Raw genomic sequence first — 6,913 nt, forward strand, 5'->3', positions numbered from 1 at the left:
AATTCATTTAAAAAAAAAGTAACTTCCCTGGAGGAACAAACTATGCTCAGTTACTCAGGGCCAAATTCATTGAAGCCAGCAGTGTAAACGCTATGGTATTAAGAAAGTTACACTTTTAAACATTAATAAAGCATATTAATAGTAAGTTATTTTTCCTCTAATGGTTTGCATTTTCCCAGTTATCACTCCTGAGTTTGACCTTTGCAGTTGCTGAGGTTTCTGGGTACATGGATGTTGGAATGACTCTGCTCACAGCTTTGGTCATTGCCTAAGGCTGTGAGATGTGGCTGCAAAAACAAAAGGTCATTCTCCATTTTGGAAGGTGGAGTTCTGAACTTCTGCGTGAAGCTATGACTAGCTTAAGCTTACAGCAGGGTCTCATTGTTATGTAATGATTAGATAAGACTAATATAGCTGTTTAATTAATAAAACTCCGTCTTAAAAAGAAAAAGCACACAATTGCTGGGAAGAGAGTTGGAATAAGTCCCATACATTTCCTGATATTTTGGCTCCTCTCCTTCTGACCTAGGCTGGAAACTGAAAATGTAGAGGCACCTAGAAATGAAAAACAACTAAGAAAAAAATATTATCTAGATTTACCGACACCTCAGAGAAACTTTGGTTAAAAGCTTCTAGACAAATGCTTGATTGATTCTTATTTTATTTTATCTGATTTGCTCAACCCTTCTTACAAGAATGAGATCTGCTCTGCCAGCTAAACATTTTCAACAACATTGGTGGGAACAATTTTTTAAAACATACATTTTGCTGAATTAGAATCAGCCTGAATAAGAATTATAAGGCAATAGTTGGAACAAGTTAAAAAATAAAAATAAAAATGGAAATAAAATCAAAATACAAAGTAGCTCTCTATAGATAAGATTTCCTTGGAGGCTTTCTCTCTCCCTCTGTTTAGAATTCATTCTAGTGAAAAGAGTGCATTGTAGCTGACAGTGTGACTCAGATTTACTTAAGCTTCTTTCAGACACTGTTGATGCCTCTGAGCCTTTCCCATTAATCTAAAAACTTTTGCCACACTGTAAGTGTTCTAAGGTTTTAAAGGTTCCAAGGTCCTTCCTGCTTTAAAAATAAAGGAATGCTTCACTCCTCAAACACTGCAATTCTGCAATTACTTTGAGGATATTAGAAATGTGTGATTTGTGAGGAGAGGCATAATTATGTCTTTATGTGAATGAGACCACTCAGAGAATTTCTGCTAAGAGACAAATTCACTGCAGCTTTAGGCCCTTAGAGGTCTAGCATATCATTAACAAATACTCAGGACCTCAATTTGGTCAAGTAGTTGCTTGGATGATGATTGTCTATTGCCATCATTGCATTAGTAATTAATTATTTATTTAAATAGCATCTCAAACATTCTACGTGGTATAAAATAAGATAAGTAGCATGCCCCAAAGAGCTTACAATCAAAATAAACAAGTGTAAAGGAAGGGGGAAAATGAACATTTCTTTTTTAAATTCTTTCCTCTTATATATTTATATTTTTGGGCTTTAGCCCTTTCCGAGTTTACTTTTAGCACTTTTATTTTTAATATGCCCTCATTTATTTTATTTAACATATTCTCATTTTTTATCTCCTGTTTAACCCTGTCTTATTCCAAACTCTCAACTAAACTAATCATTTCCATTACAAAAAGGTTGCTACCCTAATGTCCATGGAAGTCAATGGGACTACTCAGAGTGCATAAAGCTAAGCACGTGAGTAAATCCTTACAGGACTGGGCCCTTAGAGTATGTCTACACTGTGTTTTAAAACCTGCAGCAGCAAGTCTCAGGGCCTGTGTCAACACACTCAGGTTCCCACTATGGCACTACAAACAGCTATGTAGATGTTGCAGTTTGAACTGGAACTTGAACTCTGAAGCCCAAGGAGGAGGGTGAGCTTCAGAGTCTGAGTTACAGCTTGAGCTGCAGTGTCTACACTGCTGATTTTAGCGCCATAACTTGAGCCTTGCGAATCTGAATTTATCAACCCGGGCTCTAAGACTCGCTGCTGTGGGTTTTAAAACACAGTGTAGATGCACCTTTAGTCAGTTTCCAACTCCTATTATTTTGATTTGCTCTTCATTTCAGCCCTGGTAGCCACTAGCTTCCTATCTCTTCAAACTAATTCCTTTCCTGTGATTGCCCTCTTATTTGCTCTTTCTAACATTTTTTAAATTGTCTGGATAAGCAACCAAGAGGTTTGTTGTAAACCATGTGCTGGTTCACATTCACCATGTCTTTCCTTTCATTTTTATTGCTTTCCACAGAGCCTATCCTTTCTAATGCCATTGGACAGAAAGCCAGATTTCCCTCAAGGGAATGCTCAAGCAGACTTTAGAAGCACTCTGGCCCTGTTTCTCAAAGGTATTTAGGATCCTAACTCCCATTGAAATCATTGGGAATTAAGCAATTACATACATATAAGGATCTGGTCCTCTGAGCTTAATCTTGCATCACTGAAGTCAATAGGAGTTTTAGCATTGATTTGAAGGGGTTCATAATCAAGCCCTACCTTCTTCCTAGCTGCAATGGCTCACAGCCTGATCCTCATTTTGAGCCCTGATCTACATAATTATTTAGGTACAGCATTGAAATCGCATATTTCTTCTTTCAAGCTGTCTAGCACAACTTGACACAGATTTCAACTGACTGCTATAGGATGGGGGAATGCTGATTATGTGGGAAATCTCTGAGTCACCTTCAAATAATCAGAAACTCAATATAGACTGCACTGGCCTCAGAACTGGGTAGACCTGAATTTGGATTAGTAGGAGCCAGGATGAATGAAACCTGTAGAGATACTTCAGCAAAACCATTTGGGGTCTTTAATGAAATATGCACTGACATATTTTTACTCCTCTTTTGATATAATTGATCTATAACTTAGAAGCGTGCAATTTTATACATGAATACAGGTACTAAAGGGATTTTAGTTGGGATTTTAATGGTTTTAATAACCATTTCTGAGCCTTTGTCTTACACAAAGCACAATTTTTCCAATATATTCATAGGGCTCAGAACCCCAATAGAAGCCAGGTTTCCAAAAGAGTGTTCCCATTTAGGAACCTCAATAAGGCATCAGAGTTCAAAAACTTTGCAGCATTGTTCTCAATGAGGGCTGGTGAGTGCTAAGCATCTTGGAAATCTGGCCTCAGCTGTGGACACCGATCGTATTTGAAAATCTGTCCCAATGTGTTTTGAAACATCTTAAAGCAGATTTGGAATAGTCAAAAATATGTTTGAGATATAAGCTACATGGAATTATTCTGATCTTATGTAGAGCTCAGAGATCAATTTCAAGGCCAACTAAGATCATGGCTTTGGGTTCAGAATATCTCCAGTACTGTAATATCTGAAAGCCAAAAAAATCATAGGCTGATTTTATGGGATTTCCACTGTTTTAGGCTAAAATCTCCTGAGAACAGATCTTGGATACATCCAAGCCAGAACTGAAAAATGTTACAAAACTGAAATTACCCCTGCTGAGGTCAGTTTTAATACAGCAAAAGGATGCAGTGGAACCCACTAACTGAATCTAATCATGCAAGAATGCCAAAGCCCCTGGAATCCCTCCACATATAAATTGAGAGCCTCTAAACTAGAACATCTTCATCAGAAAACAAAATTGAGACTGACCTCCAAAATAAATAATCTAGATGGCTGGGTAGCTCGTGTGGAGAAACATCTGGATCAAATAGAGCATAGCACACAGAAGCAAGAAGAAGCAGCCAGTGAGTGGCAAAAGTTCAGAATAGACATTGAACTATTTCAGTCCAAAAGCCTGGGATTGCAGAAAATCAGCTATGGTCCACAAACATCAAGATTTTGGGAAATCCTCTGTATAGGAAAGACCTTGACCTCAGAGTTTTTCTAGACCAAATGTTGTCTACCCCATTCCCCCACTGAATCTCACTGTGATCCCTTTTATGTAGAGGAGAGCTATGGAATGATCCCTGTTAGGGGTGAACTGAAGAAAATAAAGTGTGAAACACAATCATTACAACTATCTCCAATTCCAGAGCTATGGAGAATCCAAACTGCAGCCAGAAAAAGACATCTCTCATTTCAAAGAAACAACATAAGAAATTTTCCAGACCTCAGCCCAGCAACACAATTCCAGAGAAAGAAATTAACAAAGGTGAAATGCACATTCGCTAGGAAAATGCAGAAACAGCAGTCTTATACCCCCACAAAACTCATGGCTATTAAAACCTATATTTTTGGGAACTACCAGTGATATGCAAATGAAAATTGGAAAGGAAAATATCTACAAAGAAGGAGTGGAATAATAAGATGGGCATATGTTTAGAACTATATCGTGTACTGGGTAGGTTTCTGGCTCCTTAAGCAGTGTTTCTAATTCTGTTGTAAAGTATTATTGTACTCAAGGGCACTTAAGCATCCTAAAATGGTTTATTTTCCTTCTCAAAATGATAATCTATTAAACAAAAGGAAAAAAAAGTATTAATAACCTGAATAGCTTAACAATAAATGCACATCTGCAACTTGCTTCCAATGAGTCATAGACAGAACTAGAGCTTTGCTACAACCCACACCAACAACCATCACCAGAATGAAGCCAGGCATTAAAAATGGATGATACCAGCAGAACTGGACTGAACTGAATATTTGATTTTTTTCCTTTGGTGGGAAATATACCTGCATCTTGGAGTGTGCATTTACATAGATCCCAGCAGCTTTGAAGCAGCTGCCGTTGTGTTGGGGTTCAGGGTTTTTTTGTTTGTTTTTGTTTTTTCTTCTCCCTGTCTTAGGCAGCTCAAAATGAGGGATGATCTGGAAAAACACAGAACAATGAAGAACAAAAGCTCTCCCTCCTGCTCTTTAAAAGGGCAACTTTCCTTTACAGAGATAAAAGAGTTCTCACCTCTTCAGCAATGACCTCTGTTCTACACTCTGAAAAGAAAACATCCTTCCGTGTCCCAGCTTCTCACTTTGGTCCAGCATTATCAGCTGTTGGATACTAATAAAATCAAATGTTATTCCTTAGTCTTTCTATTTCTAGGACCTGTTGAACTGACTTTGTCTATGGGATTTTCCTTCTGCTCACGGGATCAGTGGCATGTTTGCAATAATGACAGCCCACTGGGACTGAAAACACATGGCTGTCCCTGCTAAAGTTATCTCTGACATGAGTGGGCATCAGCTTTGGGATGGGGTTGTGATGATCTAAGGTTTGTCTTTGGGCAGGACCTATTGTCCCCACTGAAACTTGGACTTGGGTTTTGGATTTGTCAAGGTGGAAAGACTCATCTTTACCTTCATTCATAGAATATCATGGTTGAAAGGGACCTCAAGAGGTCATTGAGTCCAACCCCCTGCTTAAATCAAAGCAGGACCAATCCCCAGATAGATATTTACCCCAGATCCCTGAGTGGCCCCCTCAAGGATTGAACTTGTGACCCTGGGTTTAGCAGGCCAATGCTCAAACTACTGAGCTATCCCTACCCCTCAGAATAACAGCCTCACTGAAGAGAAGCCTCAAAAGATTGGATAGAAACTCCTAAACACTCCTCTCCACGGAAATCTTTAGTAAAAGGTGAAAGATTTACACAATCTGAACAGAAACCAGAGAAGCCATCTTTCTCACTGTAATGCTTCCTTGGAAAATACAGACCTAAATCTGTGCTCAGACATCATTGTCAAGGCAGGCCATAGGACTTGGAACACTATACCTGTCCCCAACATCCATTTCAGTCCATCATTCCCCATTTCTAACAAAATCCTTCAGATTTTTTATTTAAAAAATGTTTTGTTTTATGGCCACTGTTGGCTGATGTTTAGAACTTTCACATTCCCTAACCCTCCTCCCCTTCTTTTTTCCATTGGCCTCCTTCCTTCATTTTCAGTTTGTTTGAAATGTAAGAATGTCATTTACTATTTATTATTCTTATACTGCAGTAGTGCCTACATTAACTCTTTGTTATGTCATACATGTCCTTGAGCAAATTCACAAAACAATGGGGGAAACGACTTTGTAGGTAAAATTATGTAATAGTAGGCAGTTGCTTTAAGGGACAAATCCTTTTATTTTTCTATCTGTATCTGTGACATATATCAGGAAGCTCCATCTTACAGCATAGGTGCTGATTCAGGAAAGCCCATACACATGTTCTTCACTTTAAGCACTTGCTTAAATCCATCCCTATTCAGCAAAGCACTTAAACATACCCTTCATTTGACTCCAAAAGGATTTAAACGTGTTTGAGTGCTTTTCTGAATCTGGTCCATAGTTTCTAACGCCATAATTGTTATTCACCAAACAGTGTTCCTGTACATTCTATTTATTTATTCATTTGTACAAGTGCTTACTGGGGGGAAGTTCAGAGTATACAACACATTATTTGTTTCATCATTGCTGTCTTCAGGTGTATTCCCTAAAACATGTTTAGTCATAATCATTACTGCATAATTCAGAACTTGATGAATTATTCACTAGAGATTTATTACTTTACCAGTTTCTTGTTTTGTTTACTTGAATGTCATCCTTACACATTTCACACAATATATGGCATTACATGAAGGCTCCAATCCAGCAAACCCTCCTTCACGAGTATTCCCGTTGACTGCAATGGGACTACTTATAGGGCTGTAGATTACTTACATGACTAATGGTTTGTAGGAACACACCCCAGCATTAGGGGCTGTTCTGAAGCCCTTTCTCAGTGAAAATACCTATGTCATGTCCTTGGATATTTTACTTGAGTAAAGGCTGCAGGATCAGGGTCCCTATATTGTAGAGCTGAGTGTGACTGTATATGTAGTTATTCTGATATGGAACAATTTTTTAAACTATTTTTCTATAACATATGGGAGATATGTATCTTGACTACGCTGCATTCTGACTTGACCTTGAGATACACAGAGCACCATTAATTTCTATTGTCTG

General features: G+C 38.2%; 1 non-coding gene across 1 annotated transcript; it reads right to left on the reverse strand.

Annotated features, from left to right (window-relative positions):
* Nucleotides 1-5,485: 5,485 nt before the first annotated feature.
* Nucleotides 5,486-5,601, reverse strand: LOC127053006 (U5 spliceosomal RNA). The gene has a single exon (XR_007774932.1). It is a non-coding gene; the product is annotated as a U5 spliceosomal RNA (small nuclear RNA).
* Nucleotides 5,602-6,913: the final 1,312 nt, after the last annotated feature.

Source organism: Gopherus flavomarginatus, chromosome 5, assembly GCF_025201925.1.
Source record: "Gopherus flavomarginatus isolate rGopFla2 chromosome 5, rGopFla2.mat.asm, whole genome shotgun sequence".
NCBI classification, from domain to species: domain Eukaryota; kingdom Metazoa; phylum Chordata; order Testudines; family Testudinidae; genus Gopherus; species Gopherus flavomarginatus.